Genomic DNA, 19831 nt, shown 5'->3' on the forward strand with positions numbered 1-19831 from the left:
TTCTTAGTCCCAGTTACTCTCCCCTGTTTTGACTGTCTTTGAAAGAATTCACACTGCCACTGTTTCCCTAGTGATTTTTTTAAAGGTCACAATTCTTCATTTCATCACTCAATCACATTTACACTATAGCTGCCACATGGTACGCAGACAAGATGTTTCTGCTAAAACTTGGGAATATGGATGGCTTTGTGGGTCATAGCACTTTGTGCATAAACAGGAGGACTATGGTTCAGATACCCAACACCCACACAAAATACTATGCATGGCCTTCGTAAACACAGTGCTCAGGGAGAACAGAGATAGGAGGCTTGCTGGGTCTTGCTGACTGCAATTCTAGCCAAAACAGCAAGATCCAGGTTCTCAAGACAATAAGGTTGAACATGGTAGTGCAGGACATCATATATCCTCCTCCAGCTTCCAGGCTGCACACATATATGTATATACGCCACACTAACACACACACACACACACACACACACACACACACACACACACACACACACACGTATGCACTTGTGTTAAATGTGCCGAGCACTCTAATCCAAAATCTAAAACAAAATGCTGATAAAATCCCAGAAGTGGGGAATTCTATACAACAAAGTTGTTTCATGCAAAACAAAATTACTAAGAAAAAATGAACTAAATCATCTTCAGGCTATATGTATAAAATATATGTAAACAATTTTGTATCTGGGTCTATTCAGAATATTTTTAAACTACGAAATATTCCTGGCTCCAAATATTTTGAATAAGTGATACTCAAAGTGTGACACAAATGTTGAGGTCAGAGACAGGTGAACCCCTAATCTCACTGGCCAGCCTAGCCAATCAGTAGGAGTTCAGTGAGAGACCCTCTCAAAAAGGAAAAAAGATATAGAGTAATATTGGAAAATACATGATATTGGTTGGCATAGGGCCTCAACACACACAGGCATACAAGAGAACATAGATACTACAAACACAAGAATGAAAGGTAAACCTCAAAGGACTATCTGTAAATATCTATGACTCAAAGTATTTAAGTATGTATGATATGCATGTAGGTGTGTGTGCCCATGTGTGCACATGGCCTAAGACCAGCCTTGGGTGTGGTTCCTCAAGAATGGTCCACTTACATTCTTAGAGACAAGAGTCCCTCAATGGTCTGCAGTGTGTAAGTCTGGATTTGCAACTTGTCAGCCTACTTGGCTTTTTAAGTAGATTCTGGGAATTGATCTCATGTCTTTAAGCATACATGGCAGGCACTTTACCAATTCATCTATCTCCTGGAACCATCAAAGAATTTTTAAATTAGCTATAAACCTTACTTTTTAATACTTCCTTGCAATCACATAACTGAAAAGAATGCTTATTTTTCAGGACAGACACACAGACTGTAATGATTTCTTTTTATTTGACTAGTTAAAAATACTTAAAGGCAAAATTATTTAACAAGAATACTTAATGAAATATTACATCTTTATTTTTCTTTCTTTTTAGAGAGGGTAGGGTGAAGAGCATGTTATGTTTCAACAGTTTAAGAAAGTTCTATGAAGAAAGATCATTTCCTAAAGAAAAGTAACTTGATGACACATTCTTAAGGTAAATAGAAAATATGCCAAATGATAGTAAAAACAGCTCTGAAGAAAATATTTTATCAAGTATGCTGTATAATAATGTGTTGGAAAGGAACTCTGCAAAACTGGCTAAAGTCATCTATGATCTATATAATTCCATGTGACAGTTGAGTTGGAGATCAAAGAAGGGACTACACATTGTTCTTTCAACTCATATATAAATATGAGAACACAGAACACATCCCATCACTTCCTGAGATATTGAAGAGTTGCTGTGCTTCTGCTGTGAATATTACATGAACAGAGGCTAGCTTACAAATTGTACTAGACTATGAGCTTTGCAGATGAATGCAACTGTAACAGATTCAAAATGAAGTAAACGAAGTATGCCCTGGGATTATACTCTGGCTAATGGGATTAGGACAGTGGTAGAGAAGGAAGGAAATAATAAATATCATTTCCTAGACAAGAAGGTTTGTTTCTGGCTTTTGTGTTTTGTTTTTGTTTGTTTGCTTGTTTGTTTTGTGTTGTTATGTTTTATTTTAGTTTTTTGAAACAGGGTTTCTCTGTGTATTCCAAGCTTTCCTGGAACTCACCCTGCTTCCTGAGTGCTGGGACTAAAGGAATGTACCACCCCACTTTTAATGAGTCATTGAATCCCTAAGCGTGTACATATGAGTTTCAAAGATTCTGTGATCTACATCAAAATACAAAGAAATATTTTTAATTTCATTGTTATAGGACGATGGGAAAGAGAGGGGAAAGGGTTTGCAGCAATCCTCAAAAAAAAGCAAAAAATAAACAAAAGTAATTTTTTTTTTAAAAAAATCACTAACTGAAATGGTACCAATGCATGTAGGCATATAAACAATAAGGTGTTGAGGAGATGACATCAGTGATGCACGTAGATAAACCAGGTGAACTAAATTACCTGGGAAGGTGACATACTTCCTCCAACAAAGCCACAAATCTTATAGTGCCACTCCCTTTTGGGGCCATTTTCTTTCAAACCACACTTTCCCATCAGGATGAGCTGTAGCTTGTGAAACTAGGAGATAAAACTCCCTTCAGCTTCCCCTCCTCCCTTCAGCTGTTTCTGTTAGGTATTTTGTCACAGTGAAGAGAAAGGTGACTTCAGTGTTAACCCAAAATGCCTAGCAGGTGCTAATAACTGCCTAGGAAGCCTAGGTAGGATGTGTGTCCCGGAGAATATACACACAAATTGGTGGTGGAGTTGGAAACCTCCAGTGGCCTGTGACCAGCAAGAGAATAGCTGACCACTCTCTCCTACCTTTGTATTCATCATTATAGTTTATCTTCCTTCATATCCTAAGGACAAAAAAAAAAAAAAGAGAGAGAGAGAGAGAGAGAGAGAGAGAGAGAGAGAGAGAGAGAGAGAGAGAGAGAGAGCCAAATAGCAGAATAGATGAAAATATGACATTAGGGAAAAGGCTAACACCAAAAGGTAATGCGATGAAAATATTTACAATTAATCATGTTTCTCTATACAAAAACCTAGCAAGAAAAATGTGAAGGTCAGTGACACGCAAACATCAAGGAAAGAGCAGTGTGCACAGTGTGCACCCTTTGCAACACGCCCCCTTCTTATCAGACTACTCTACTCTTGCCACCTCACACCCCTGGGGGTGACAGAAGGCTTTTATCAAAGTCAGAAGGGCTTTCTCGAATAGGAAGACACCACATAATTGAACAGTTTACATTTAACAAATCAGATCAGTGTCCTGATCTCATTCTGTGCAGAGGAGGTGAGGAAACATGAGAAAGGCTTCATATACATTTGCCAACTGGTCAGCTCAACTCAAACCCTCAGACTTAGACTCTTCTCCCTCAGCTCAGGTACCCAGGCTTCCCGTGTGAATTATATACAGACAAAAATTTCCATTCTCTTCAGGTCATAAAATTTCCATTTAATGTTTTGAAATCCTTAGTAGTAAAAGTAGTGTTTTGACAGGTTTAGACATGCATGGAGTCCAGCATATAGATAGAGATGCGTAAAACCAACACCAACATGAAGATACAGAAGCGTTCCCTCACTCCAACGTGCCACAGCCAACACAGCCTGTTAATAGTTATAGGGGCTGCCCTTTTTTGAGGCATTTCCAACCACAGGAAACCACTGACTACCTCTTTGCTAGCACGGTTTGGTTTGTGAGAGATTACCATATAGATACTTGACAGGCTTCCTCTCCAAAACGCTTTGAAGATCAATCTAGAGAGGGCAATAACACGAGCACTCATTCTAGTTTGTGGCTCAACAGGATTCAATTGGAAAGAAGGTAGCAGTTTACCCAATGATCCCACAAAGGACACAGGAGTGGTTTTCAGCTTGCTAAAATTAAGAAGGGAACTCTAGTAATTTTTTTAATGAAGCATTTCATATATGAGTACTATATTTACATCTCTCTCCCTCTCCTCCTTCCTTTGTCTCCCTTCCCCAGTTCCTTCTCAAATTCATGGTTTCTTATCCTCTATTATGGCTACATATATACTTAGACAAAAAATTATGAATTCAACCTGTTGAATCCCTTTAGAGTTGTTCATTATGTTCACGTATTTGGGGCTGCCATCTTGGTACTAGATAAACTAAGAAGGGAGATTGTCCCTGGGGAATACTGATTCTCCCTCTCTTAGAAGCTTGGTTGCCTGTAGCTTGTCTTACAGTGGTTGGGATATTGTGACATTCTCCCATGCACACTGGCTTGGTTTTTGTGTTGGGGGACAGTGGTTGTAGTTTAATTCTTCTCTCACACAATAAATACATCCTGACCACAGTTTCCACAACACCTACCAACACCTCCTTCCCCAGATCCACTCCTCCTCCATTTTTCTGAAAAAAGAGCAAGCCCACCAGGGATATCAACTGAACACAGCATAACAAGATGCAATAAGCCTAGGTATTAAGCCTCATATCAGGGCCAGGGGAGGAAAGCCAATGGAGGAAAATGATCCCAAGAGTTGGCAAAGAGTCAGAGACACCCCCATTCTTACTGGAGGAATCCCTCAAAAACTCCAACGTAACAAACATAACATATGTGCAATGGACTTAGCCCAAACCCCTGCACCATCTGCGTCCTCTGTGAGCCTCTACTGACCCCTGCTTAGCTGAATCTGTGGGTTGTGTTCTTCTTGTGTCTTGACCCCTCTGGCTCCCACTCTTGTGCAATGTTCCCCAAACCCCATCAAGGAGAAACCTGATGGAGATCTCCAATTTGGGCTCTCTCTGCTTAATGTTTGGCTGTGGGTCTCTGTATCTGCTCCCATCAGCTGTCAGAGGAATGTTTTTAATTGGTGTTGAGGTCTTATTAAGGCAGAACACTATAGAGATTTCATGAGTGCAGCTTCCCTGTCATATCTAGAGGACAATATCACAAAACAAGTTTTCTGATCCTCTGGCTCTTTTTGAGTCCTCTTTTATGTTGTTCCCTGAGCCTTAGGTGTATGGTTGAATTACAGGTATCAATTGGCACTAGGCACCCCATGGTCATTTGTTCTCTGCATTTTGATCAATTGGAGCTTTCTGTAATCATCTCCACTTGCTGCAAAGGAAAACTTCTTTGTGAGGGGTAAGAGCAACACCTTTCTGCAGGGATAAGTATGTAGAAAGAGGTTAGACATTATACTGGTTTAGGAAAGCAGCAGCAGTAAGATCTACTTTAGAGTCAATGGCCTCACCAGCTATGGGGAGTGGGCTAGGTTTAAAGTACTAGGCATACTCTCCTATTGAACTGGCCTTGAACCAATTAGGTGGCTTTTTGGTTACTAGCAGGATATAGTACCACTATTGTGTCTTTTGAGATATTTGGCTGGCTGTTCTGGTCACTGCTGTAATTTGAAGGCATTTCAGATGAGTAGGACTACCAATTGCACCTTGCATAGCACCTTTAGATATTATGACAACTAGTCCTCAGAGAAAGGCCTTCTGGGTCAGATTTAGCTCAACACTACAAATCCTGTGTCCAAAGAGTATAGTGTTTTCAGCAACAGGGTTTTTCCTGCAGTTTCTATGGAGCAAGGGCAAGGAAAGGACCCTATACTGTTTTGGGAATCTCATAGTCTCTACTAGCCAACAACCCTAAAGGTTTCCCATACCCAACACTGGGGTTTTTGATAGATAATCCATGGCTTTTAGAGGGAGCACTGTCACCTCAAGTGACATTTAAGCTGGATTCAAGCACACATACACATATACACACAAACACATACACATGCACGCACGCACACATATAAACACACTTTCAAGTAAACATAAAATAATATTATTCTCTATGGCTTTTCAAACATTCTTAGTGTTATTTATCTCTCCTGCCTCCCCACTGCAAAATTAAGTCTCTCACAGCCACATTTTTTCCTAAATCCTCTTTCATGGAGTTTGCCCTATTATTCCCCTACCTAAAGCTGCACCCCCACTCCATAGTCCAATTTACTTACCTGGTATTTGAAGTTACTACATGTTATAAGCTGACATCTAGAGATTTGGAGCTAAAAGCCATAAATGAGAAAGAACTGTGTGGCATTTATTTTGTGTGATATGAATTACACCCCAAAGCAAAACATGACCACATGACAAGCATAAGCTTAACTTCTTGCCAATGCAGATCCACGTGAGGGTAGATGAGAGTAGAGGCTCCACATCTTCCCCACACCTCACTGCACCAAGATTGCACCTTCGCTGATCCAAGGGCTTCATTTAGGAGTCCTTGATAGCGAAGCTTTTTAGAAAATACTTGACAAGCACTTATTTCCATTGGGATCTCTTCTGTGGATGGTGCTTGTTCAAGTCTTTCAAATTGTGTTATTCTGCTTTTTTTGAAGGTTCTTTTTATATTCTGGATAAATGTCACCCAACCTGTGGCTTGCTTTGTATTCCCCAAATCGGAAGAGTCACAGAGAAAGAGCTGTCACTTTGATAAAGTCTCCCTTTTGTCCTTTAATAGATCATGCTTTGTGTTTCATGTCCAGGATCTCTTTGCTTATCTGCAGGTTGCAAAAATGTTCTCCTATATTTTATTCTACAGTTGTTAGAGTCTTTACATTTTATGTTTGATCTCTATTGGTTTGACTGTTGAATACATGGGAAGTTGGAATCAAAGGCTTTTTTCCTTTTCCATATGGATATTCATCATAATGAAAACACCGCTTCCTGCCTTGAATGGACATTTGAACCCATAACAAAAATCAGTTGGCTGCATCTGTGTGTTTCTATTTCTAGACTCACTATTCTGTTCCCAGTGGCTGACAATTGTTTGTTCATCACTTCCACACTGCCTTAGTGCAGCTACTTCACAAAGCCATAAAGTGGGGAATGTTATTTATTTTACTTTATTCATTCTTAACTGTATTAGAAAACTCTACTTCCTTTGTATTTCTTCTACAAGAAAAAAATCTGTTGACACTTACATTGTAATTTCTTTAAATCTACCTATTAATTTGAAAACTGGTATCTTTCCTACTTTCATCTTCCAGTTCATGAATACTATACTTAGTATTCAGGTTATTTTAGATCTTCCTTAATTTCTTCTGATCTTAGATTTTAAAATACTTATCCTGCACGGTATTTGTGAGATTTTTTTCCTAAGTATTTAATTGCTCTTGGAACAACTATGGAAAAAAGAATCTTCAATTCCCATTTGTGCATTGCTGCCATATAAAAATAGGATCATTCTGTGGGCTTATGTTTCGTACTGGCTAAACCCAGAATTCTAAAATTTTTATTGTAGGTATCATGGAATTGTTTATACAGATAACCATATGATCGCTAACATTTTTATTTTTCCAATTGAACAGGACTCTGGCCTGACACATCTGATGAATGTTTAGGGAATAAGAAAATGAGGTAGTTACTTGCCTCAGGTACCATGCCTGAATGAACAGAAGGTAGACTCTTTAATGCAGATATAGCACTCAATTCAAGGCAATGACATTCATCTTCCAAACAATGATCAGTTCAATATTGAAGTGGTATACACTTTCACAAGAAAGACACAGCAGAGAAATCAAGTAGAAACTTTTTGTGTGTTCCATTTCAAAGAATACACCCAATTTTCTGTAACCTATCCAGCATTATACCAACTTAGCAACATTTCTTACTAAGAGTTCAAACTACATAATATAAAACGTCTATGTGAAATAAAAGAAGTAACATTAAGTGAAGTCAGTCACTCATGGTGTTTCTTAGAAAAGCTTTAACACAATGCTTAAGGCTATCTAATGAAATGAATCAGTCAGCTTTTCTCAATCCTGTGCTACATGAGAATTACGTACAGGAGGCAGTCAATCTGAGTAAGTACTTTGCAGTTCTCCCAAACTCGGTACACAGCTATGATCACTCCAGATCACCAAAAGATAATTCATTCACAACAATGGGAGCCTTTGGGCATTCATTCAGGTGTGAACTGACTTCTCCTGGAAAACACTGAGAAAGGAGGGCAGCACTCAAAAAGCATCAAGGCAAACTGTGGGAAGAAAATATAGCTTTGGCATCTTGAGATCCAGGCAGAAAAATATTTTCATCTAGAACACCAATGTACTGATCAGAATAAGTGATTCAGGAAGAACTAAGAATACCTGGAAATATGGGAGGAAAGGCAATGATGAGTGAGCAAAAGAGGAACAAATGAAGATAATAGTCATGCAATTCTTGTAAAGATGCTCAGACAAAGAAAAAAAGTCTCAGCCTTCTCTTCTCCTAATTCATTTTTTTAAAGAAGATCGCTCCGATGTTCTCTTATTCACTACACATTGAACAGTGGTGGGTTTCTGTGTTAATGGTCATCTACTACAAAAAGCTTCCCTGAGGAAGGCTGAGGGATTCACTAAAAACGAGGTTTAAAATAAGTCATTACGAGGCATTTTCTTGATATTAATGCCAATGTGGCATCAAAGGACATGTCTTGCCAGACTACTTATGCGTTCATAGCTAGGTAAATTGATGATTGCTTTTCTCCTCTAGTAACATGCACAGTCACCACCAGTATGATGATTGCTAGGATGAAGCATCTAATAGAATATCAGCTAAATTTCTCCATGTTCTATAGCTCAAGTAATGGTGTCTTTAGCAATATGATCTTATCAAGTTCTGGAGGATAACAAATAGTACTGCCAATTGCCTGTAATGTTTTGTGGAGCGTCTAGGAGACTCCATTAGCCAGCAATTCAAAACATGATTAATCCTTTTCTGATACTGGAGGGCTTTCTGGTAGCATACATCATTTAGTTAGAGCACTGTTCCCCTTTATTGAGTAATTATATAATCTCTCCATTCCCCAATGTCTCTGTCTCTCACTCTCTCTGTGTTAGCTTTTATAGTACTAGGGGTGTGTGTGTGTGTGTGTGTGTGTGTGTGTGTGTTAGCTTTTACATTAATAGGTTTCTGTATGGGCTTCAGTATTAGTCAGCCCTACTCATATTCCCTGCTATAACTAAAACATTTAATCCTAATTGTTTCATTTCCCCCCTTTCTCTTTTTGTAAAATATCCTATGTCTCTGTGGGTTTCTCCAGTCTGGTCTTGACCCCTTGGCTCATCACTCCTCCCTCTCCACAACTGGATTCCAGAGTTCTGCTCAGTGTTTAGCTGTGGTTGTCTGCTTCTGCTTCCATCAGCTACTGGATGAAGGCTCTAGAATGGCATATAAGGTAGTCATCAATCTCATTATCTATCGGGGAAGAGCATTTAAGGTAGCCTCTCCACTATTGCTTAGATTGTTAGTTGGGATCAACCTTGTAGATCTCTGGACATTTCCCTAGTGCCAGATTTCTCTTTAAACCTATGATGGCTCCCTCTATTCCCCCAGACTGATATAGCTGGGAAACCAGCATAGGACTGTTCCAGAGCCCCTGAATGTGGAGGTCAGATTGGAAGTTTGGACAATCTATGGTAGTGGATCAGTATTTACCCCAAGTACACAAATGGACTTTAGGAGCCCTCTCCTCATAGGGGATACTCTCTCAGCCTAGACACACTGGGGAGGCTCTAGGCCCAGCTCCAAATGGTATGACAAACTTTGAAGATCCCTCATGGAAGGCCTCACCCTCCCTGGGGAGCAGAAAGAGGTCAGTGAGGGGCAGGCGAGAAGAGGGAGAGGGAACTCAGATTGACATGTAAAAGAAGTTTGTTTCTAATTTAAATATAAAACTTAAAAAAAAAAACATATCCTATGTCCCCTTCCTTGAAATATTCCTTCATCTCCCATGGTTACTTTACTAGTTATTTAATCTTTGTGAGAATTCTAAATGAAGTATATATGTCTAAAGCTTAAAGTTAGCATTCACATATAGGAGAAAGCATGTAATGTTTGACTTTCTAGGTCTGGGTTATCTCAGTCAGGATGATTGATTCCATTCCCATCCATTTATCTGTAAATTTCAGAAATTCATTTTACATTCCCCAATGTAAATATGTAACATTTGCATCATCCATCCATCTGCTGATAGGTATTTAAGCTGTTTCCATTGATTGGCTACTGTGACGATAGCAGCAGGGAGCCTAGATGAGAAAGTATCTCTGTAGTACAACATAAAGTCCTTTGGGTACAACTGGATCTAGAAGTATATCTATTTCAGCTTCATGAAGAATCTCAAAACTGACTTCCATGGTGGCTTTGCTGGTTTGTAGTCCCACCAGCAGTGGATAAGTATTCCCCTTCCCCACAGCTTCACCAGCATCTAATGTCATTTTGGGGTTTTGTTTTATGTCTGGTATTATTTGTTTTTAATTTGACTGGAATATGAAATACTAAAGTACTTTTAATTGCATTTCTCTAATAGCTAATGATGTTAAGCACCTTTTCAGTGTTTCTAGGCTGTTTGAGTTTTATCTTTTGAGACCTCAAGTTCGATGTACAATTTTTGTAACTGGTTTGTGTGTGTCCTTGATGTTTAGTTTTTTGAGTGATCTGTATATTCTAGATACTAACCCTCTGTCAAATGTTGTATTAGTCAGGGTTCTCTAACAAAACCAAACTGATAAAAAGAATATATATTTATATAGACTAACATATAGAATTAATATATATGGGATTTATTAGCATAGAATGGCTTAAAGGTTATGGTCCAACTATTAAAACAATGGCTATCCCCAATGGAAAGTCCAAGAATCCAGTATTTGTTCAGTCCATAATGATGGAGGACTTTGCTGTTCTTCAGTAAGTGCTAGGATCCAGAAGTAGGTTCTAGTACCAGTGAGGGAATGAACTTGCCAGGGAGAATTAAGGTAAGCAGGCAAAGAGCAAGTGTTTCCATCTTCTGTGTCCTTTATATAGACTACCATCAGAAGTGTGATCCAGATTTAAGGTGAATCATCTCACCCCAAATGATTGAATCAATACAAAGAAAATCCCTCACAAATGTACCCAACTGGCTGAGTTTCAGATAATTCTAGATGTATTCAAGTTGACAACTAATAATAGCCATCACAGATGTACAATTAGAAAAGACATTTTTCCCCGTTATATAAGCTAACTCTTCACTCAAATGATGGTGCCCTTTGCTGTACAGAAATATTTTGGCTTAATGAGGAAACATTAAAATACTCTTGGGCTCAATGCCTGAGCTACCAGAGTCATATTCAGAATGTTATTTACTGTGCAAATAAACTCAAGTTTGTCCTATACTTTCTTCTCTAACTGAGTCAGGGTATCAGGTATTAAATCGAGGTCTTTAATCCACTTACAGTTGAAATTTGTACAGGATGAGAAATATGGGACCTAGTTTCATTCTCCTACATACAGCCACCCAGTTAGACAAGCTTTTGACATCATTAATTGAAGATGCTGTCAGCTTTTCTCCAGTGTGTATTTTGCCAAAAACCAGAAGTTCATAAGTATGTAGATGCATGTGTGGGTCTTCAGTTTTATTCTACTGATGAATGTTTCTATCTGTATGTCAATACTATATATACTCCCTCAATGGTATATCTTACATCCCTAACGGAAAGGATGTATGCAAATGAGGAGGCAGTAAGATTGTAAGAATGAGAAGTGGTAGATCACCTCAAAAAAAAAAAAATTTCCAAACACAACAGAGAGGATGCACAAATTATGAGAACATGTACATACATGAGGTCAATCCAGATACATTCCAACATGAAGAAGGGGAAGTGGCCATGGCATATCACCCCTATATGAAGAACTACCGAGATTTGATTGGTATTTGGAGAGCGAAATCAGTACTCTTTGATTAAGTGACACCTAGTATATCAACCACCCTGGAGGGCAGGCCCCATAACTATGAGTAATAGCCAAAACCAAACTGGATTTGATGTTTTACTCTCTTTTTAATAGAACAAGAATATGAAATTGGGGGGAATCTGGGAGGAGTTAGAGAAGGGGAGCAAACATAATCAAACTACATTGTATGAAATTATCAAAGAATAAATAAAAACATTATTTTAAAAATGAAAAAGATCATCTGCCTCTTTAGAATCAAACATAATTGGCCATGGCCATGACTTTTTCTGGGGGTCTGACCTCTATTTTAAATAAAATGTGGATTATAAAATGACTTACAGACCATAAAACCATCTAAACCACCTATTAATCCCTAAATTCCTAAACATCAAGGTGTACCACCCATAACACCAACTTTTATTTCTTATGAAGCTTAATCTCCTGGAATCTAGGACATCAAACAAAGAAGTGACCTTTCACTGAAATGAAGACACTTTGGACTTCAGCTTCATTGTCAACATGGAAAATTTAAATTTCTATAATCTTTTTTTGCCTCTAAAAGTCTATGAATATATGCATCTTCCAAAAAGAATTTTAATTATCCAAGTACAGATTCATAATAAAGAGATGTGTAGACACTTGCTATTTGGCCACGAGGCTACAAATAACAAAGGGACTTACTGGATATTTTGTAGAATCTATCCCTAATTAAAAGTTTTTGTTTTACCTCTACTAAAAAGGGAAACCACTCTCAGACCACTCTCATTAATTGACAGAAGATCTTAACCAGTATAACCCATTAATAAATTGCTTAAATCAGACTGCTGCTCCCTATCCCTATTTTGGTATCAGCTAAATACTTGCCAAGGAAACATTCCAAAGAAAGAATCAAAAATCTACATATTTACAATAGAAATCCATGAATCTAGCAGTTATTTTTCATCTACTACACCAAAACGAGGAGGTATTTAATAAATATGGCTATACGAAAGCAAGAAATTCAAAAGGAAAGAATGATTAGAAATACAAAATATAGAGGGACAAAGACAACAGAATAAAACTTTCAAAAAGAGAAAGTACAGGCAAGAGAAGAGAAAATACAGATGTGAAAGTCAACTGACTACAGAAAAAGGCAAATGCTGGGATTAAGAAAGAAATTTAGAAATTAGACCACACAGTCTGACTCTGCTTCAAATAAGCATTTGTGAAGTGCATGAGACCCTCCGCATGGATGAGTCCAGGACACAGCTGTACAGTGTGGGGAAGATAACAAAACAGTCAGTGGACAAATTAAAGACAAACCTCAGTGATGCATACAGTATTGTCTTTTCACAACTATCCTTGAATTTAAAATTAATGGAGTCCTAGATACATTAGTTACATTCCTAATACAATACTTGAATAAAATAGCATGAGTAAACTTGAAAATGTAATCATTTAAGAAATAAATAAAGAACAAATATGTAACTGTTAATCCATTCTATACACAGCCCCTCACTGTGCTATCATAGCCACTGCTGGACACTTGAGAAGTGCTAATGAGCTTGATCCTGCAGCACTGGAGCCCCAGGGGCCTGCTTTCCTCATGGGCATTTGTTACAGGCAGGCATCTCCTTTCCCAGAAGTTGGCATCAATGTTCCACAGCACCCTGTCTTTCAGTTGCTTTGCCTCTTGCCTCTTTCCTCTGCAAATAAGTGAGAATTACAGTAGGATAGAGAAAAAAAAAAAAAAACTCAAAAGCAGAAATACAAATAAGAAAGACAGAAAAGAGTGTTAACAACCTTATTCTGAAAGATAAGCCTACGGGTAATGAAAAGATCCAAATTTTGAAGTAATAGCAATATACAATGGTGGTACTTCAATTCTCACCAGTAACTCATTATCAAAGAGAATGCCACTAGTTAGCAAGACATTCATGTAGAATACCACTGCTTTCCAGCCCCAGTTCAACCGCCTTCTATTGTAGGAAACCTGTTATGCATTCTGGACAGATGTGGTAATTTGGAAGACTGTAACTCTAAGTCCCACATACATAAACAGCAATATTATCACAGACAACAGAGTAAAACCAAAGTTATTTACCAGTTAGCTAAGAAAGTTGATTGCAAGGCCCTTCAGAGCAGTGATTTCAGGGTAGCTCTTGTGTTTTCACCATGAACAGTGTCTGATGACTACCGAGCACTCTGCACATTAAGGGTTAAGTGGATATGCAGACAAATGAGAAACATGCTATCAGTGCAATTGGGGTATCTTCCAGTTACACAGTGCTAAAGAATTAAGCCCATTCTTGTATTCATGCATACAAAATTCACAGATTTATATACATGTATCAGAAAGGAAAAGAGAAAAAGAGGGAAAGAATAGTTGAAAATACTACACAGGCAGAACTACACATAAAAGGTGTTTTACAAGGTAAAAACAAACAAAAATTCCGCATAAACTCATATTATCACATGACTAATACTTACTTTAGGTGAGCCTTTTAAAGTCACAAAAAATATACATTACAAAAAACAAGTTACATATGTTGTTTTAGAACTGAAACCAGGAATTCTTACAAATGACCTTATTGTAAAACCAACTTTCTCAGTGACTTATAGGAAAAACATTCATTCCTCAGAGACTATTTCATCAGATAAAGTAAATGAGGTCTTAACTACATGCACTATTGCCTTTTTAAAAAGCCAAGTAAAACATTGTGCTTTGTCAGGGTTAGAAAAAAAATAAACCAACTGAGGCTACCATGCTGATGCTGTAGTAAAATGAAAGCAAAGTGGTTTTAAAAGTAAATATGGGGTATGTATTATTCTAGTGTTGGAGAAAGCTGACAGATCCGCCAAACATTACATGTGTATCCAATTACGCATAATTTTGGTAGGGCTACACAAACTTGGTCCCACCCCCCCTCTTCTGACCAAACCAGAAAAGCCATTTTCTTGAAGCAACAGGACCATCTACAGAAGGCCCTTGATATATCCAATAACATTTACTGATTCCTTGCACACAGAACCCAGTTCCATGGATCGCAATGCAAATAGAGGCTTGTAACGAGAAACTAAGACTGCATGAGGGCCGTGGTGGTGGGCATTATCTGTAAAAAAATTTATATGATTTAGAAGCCCCCTCCTTCAACCAGTCCATGAAATTAGAGGTTTTTTTAAAGACACAGTCTCACTACTTTGTAGTCTGGGCAGGCCTGAAATTTGTAATTCTCCTACCTCAGCTTCCCAAGTGCTGGGATCACAGATAGGTGCTACTACATAAAACCATCAAACTCTTTTCAATCCCTTCCCCTACCGTTCTCTTATGAAAACCCCAGCACACTGATCTCCTCACCAATCTACACACATGGTGTGGCCTTTCACAGTCAATGCTATTACTCATGGATTTGGTTTCATTTTTAACCCTCTTTCGATTGCCTTTGATGCCACCTACAAGATAAACTGAAGACATAGCCTCCATATAACATTCCAAGGAAGCCCTCTCTGTCATCCCACTAATCCACCATGATCCTGAAATGACTTTGTTCATTTCTATGTTGTTGTACTGCATAATGTTATCTTATAGCACTGCTTTGTGTTTGTGTCTTTGCCTTTTGCTGTGGAAATATCAGGGGAAACATAAATGAACTCCTGATACCCGAAATGAATAGGAAATTATTAATCACATTTGAAAAGGGGTAATAAACAATACAAAATAAATCACCCAATGCAAATGCTTCCATTTTCGTAACAGACATAGAAGCCTTTTACATATACAGGTACGGTGGTATTGTCTTAAGATTTATTTTATTTTATGTATATGAATGCCTGCATGTATATACAACATTTGTGCTTAGGGACAGTGACAGTCAGAAAAGGGATTGAGATGCCCCTGGAACTGGAGTGACAGTCTGAGCAGCCACAAGTGTGCTGAGAACTAAACACTGATCTCTGCTAGAGCAGTAAGTGCTCTTAGTTGCTGAGTCATTTCCCCAGCCCCAGGTGAGTTGACACTTCAAATAAAAAGTTAATAAACTTTCTAAACTGTAGAAGCATCTCTAAGTTGTTATATTAATGCTTGTCCACACCACACAATCTGTGAAATAACCTGGATAAACTGTCAATCCTTCCACTCAACATACTTTAAACTCATATCTATAATGGGGGGGGGGGAGCATAACTTTAAGTATCTTTACAATTGATTTTTCTTGAATACAATTCAAATGTATTTCCTCATCTTCAAACTAAACAGTTTTGTTGATCAGAAAAATTATAAGCAAGGTATATTGTTATACTTAGGGCAAAACAATCCTATCACATGCTAGGATTTAAAATTATTTTTAAAATCAGACATTTATATATGCCAGTGAACAATACATACATGTGTATGTATGTATAAATAGATATAGTTCATATAAAATAGTGGTTATATAGGGAAAAATTTACAAAATTTAGTATTAAACCTATCCTAACATTGTCTAGCATTTGCTGAGTGCCTCACTTTAAGAAAATTTATTGAGCTAGCATTTGGAACTTCTGAAGTTTAAGGATAATTACAAAACAGGTATGAGCCAATAGTGCCATCCACTGTTCCTATAAAGATCAGTCCCAAATATACTTTTATAATGCATTAAAAAATCCATTGTGTTGAAATTTTATTTGTACAATATTTAAGTGAAAATAATATATTTGGAGACTCCAGTGAAGACAAAAAGAGCTACAAATTTCAAGACAAATTGTTTTTGGCTGAAAAAGTAAAAATGTTACAAGTTCAAGATAACTTTAAATACTTCAGCCTCCTGATATTAAATTGTTTAGGATGTTTCATTTTTTTTTTTTAACAACAAAGTAACAAAAACCTGAATCACTGCAGTAAAAAATGAAGAAATGATTATAGATGATGAAATCTGAACTTTAGATATAAGCAAACAGCAAAAAGGATGAAGCTTCCAAGAGAGGAATGGATGGAAGGAAATGTTCAGACAGTAAGATTCAATAGTCCCAAAGGTCTGAAGGAACATCTCAGCAACAAATCAGTTACAAACATGAGAAGAGAAGGGATCTGGGATGTGATTAATTCACCCCGGTCCCCAGCTAGAAAACAACAGGGTCTGGGACTGCAAACTCAACCACAGACTCATCCCAGTGAACTCTGTGGCCTCCAGAACAGGCTGGTGTCACATTCCAGAATACTGACTGCTCTGTGTGGCTTACACAACATGAGTGCCAAACAACAGCTCTGCCTCATTTTAGGAGGTGACCATTTACAGTTACATATTTTAGTGGCTAGATTTCACAGGCCATCTTAGAATGGCTACAAATTTCTTTTGAAAAAAGTCAACATAGACCATATGCATACTGGAATAATCAAGTTCTAGGTTCGTGTTGGACCAAAAAGGCCACTCCCTGCAGAAATGACTGCATACATACCGTGGAGCTATGGTCAACATTTGAGGCTTTGCCAACTGACAAACTAAGTTTTCATTTTTTAAAGTAACAGCAAACTACTGTGATGGTTAATCATGACTGTGAATTTGACTGGATTCAGAGACAGATATAGGATGAGTAAAACCACACTTTGGATATATGCCTGTGAGGGTGTATCCACACACAATACACACAAGGGATATTAACACACCGTGAATGAAATGGGACCACAAGAGGATGAGGAGGTGGGCAGGATGGCACAGGTGAACTCTGTCTGTGCACTTCCTGCCTCCCTCACACCAAAATGGTGTGAGTAGAAAGCTCAAAACCTGTGAACCAAAATAACTCTTTTCTCCTTTTGAACTATCTTTGTCAGAGCAGCACAAAAGTCTCACACAACCACTAACCACTCTGGCCATACAGTCACATAAAAGCAATAGAAATAACACTTCATTGGGGAAATCAAGGTCAATGTGTTGGCTGAAATACTTTCCAAACAAAGAGAAAAAAAATTACAACACAGAAGCCTACTCTGTTCTTCTGAAAGCATCTGTAGTACCAACCATGGATTTATTCCCAATCTTTTATAAACTACACTTTGTGTAAAATAAGAGTGAGGATGAATTCCTGCAGTGAAATTGCAATAAAATCCCTTAACAAGTTTCCAAGATGACAGCTCTCCAGTCCTCTATTTGTCACAGGCCAGCAGTAAACAACTGATGGTTAGATACTGGTCCACAGAACCCACACTGAGAGGCCTCAGGCAGGACATTTAAGCTACCGAACATGCCTTGGTCCCTGAACTGGTCTTATTGAAGGACATACTGTCCTTACATCCTATACTGTCTCACTTAGTTTAAGTGAACCTCCCCAGCAAGGTTTGATTCAATCATACCAAATGACACAAGGGGAGGGTCCCACCACACTGACAAGATCAACTGGATGGTGCCAGCCTGCAAAGTCCCAGTGCATTCTGCTCTGGGACTTGTTTTCACTGTAACAGACAGCTGAACTGCAAAGAAAGACAGTGGGGGAAAGAAAGGAAAGAAGAGGAAAGGAGGTGTGAAAAAAAGGAGAGAAAGAAACAAAGAATAGAAATGGGGAAAGAGAGAAGGAGAAGTTGGGAAGAAAGGACAAAGCATGAAATAATTAGCTCAGGTTGAATTTCAATCATCAATGCTCAATTTATTGCTAAAAGAATAGGCAACATTTAGTTTTGTATTAATATTTATATATGTAGCAATAGTAATTTTTAAAGAAAAGGTCATGAATTTGAGAGGCGGGTGGTTGTAGAGGAGGAGCTGGAGAAGTAGCAGGAGTGTGGAAAGTATGGAAATACAGCACTAGTATATAAATATTTTACAGAGGTAATATCAGCCATGTTACTTGCATTACTGAGTAACTGAAATTGCTGAGCACTTCTTTGAAGTCATTGCCTCTTTAGACAAAGGTAGAAAGATCTTCAAAGAGTTATTTCAGAGCAGAGCACATAGGCTGAAACAGAGCAATCACGTTCAGAGGAGGGCCTGATTCATGCAATCGGGACATCTGAACAACAGTGTAGCATGAACTAAATGAAAATAAATGTGTATCTTTGATTCTTGACAGCATGCTAGATATAAAGTAAGTAATCAAGAAATTCATTTGCATAAACAAAAATATATAGTTGACTTGCTTTGCTCTCTGTTGCTATGCTATGATAAAACATTCAAAGACCACTTGAAGTTAAAAAGCTTATCTGGCTTACACTTCCATGTTATAGTTCCTCACCTAGAGAAGCCTATGAAAGGAATTCAAAGCAGGAAGTCAAGGAAAGAATCTGGAGGCAGGAACTTATATATAGGCCATGAAGGAACTCTGTTTACAGGCTTGCTCTCCATAGATATCTCAGCTTTGTTTCTTATACAACCTCAGACCACCTGCCCAAAAGTGGTACTGTCCACAATGGATTGGGCCCTGCCATGTCACCCAATAAGCAAAAACATGCCCAACAGGCTTGTTTATGGGCCAAAGCAATGAAAGTATTTTCTTAATTGACATTTCCTCTTCCCAGATGACTCTATCTTATGTCAAACAGAGATCTAACCATCACATAGTCATTTCCAAAATTTTAAAATGAATCACCTAGTGTACGTGTAATCATGACACTGCTGTAAAAAGCCTCTGGAACTTCAAGTTTAAAGATGTTTTGAAGCAAGGTCTCTGTTCAGAATGGGCTGGCCTCAAATCCACTCATCCTGCCTCAGTCCCACAAGTGCTGTAATGGCAGGCATGGTAGAACTTTTCCTCCCCCTCCAGCTGCCACCTTTTATATCATGTGGGTTTTTGACATACAGTTTTGCTATGAAATCCTGGCTGACCTGTCTGACTTTACTCTCAGTGATTCTCTGCCTATTGCTCAAATTAGAGGTAGCAGCCATCATACCTGGCTACAAAATTTCTAACTAAACTCAAAAATCCTCTCTATAGAGAATGTAATTTTCCAAAAGCTACAATTAACAGCGACATAAAGACAACATAGGAGTTTTACAGTTTCCAGTGCTGATAATGGACAGGTGTTTTAAGGACAGAGGCCAAGGAGATTCAGCCCATTCTACCACTCCTTGCTGCTTCTGCCTGTGGCAGACAGGGACAATAAGAGGACATCTGAGATTATAATGGCCCTCAAAGTCAGAGACCT

General features: G+C 38.2%; 1 protein-coding gene across 2 annotated transcripts in view; it reads right to left on the reverse strand.

Annotated features, from left to right (window-relative positions):
* Cdkal1 (CDK5 regulatory subunit associated protein 1 like 1) overlaps positions 1-19831 on the reverse strand; it is a 562780-nt gene that overhangs the window by 351507 nt on the left and 191442 nt on the right. The window lies entirely within an intron of this gene.

This window comes from Cricetulus griseus, chromosome 3, assembly GCF_003668045.3.
Source record: "Cricetulus griseus strain 17A/GY chromosome 3, alternate assembly CriGri-PICRH-1.0, whole genome shotgun sequence".
Taxonomy (NCBI): Eukaryota; Metazoa; Chordata; class Mammalia; order Rodentia; family Cricetidae; genus Cricetulus; species Cricetulus griseus.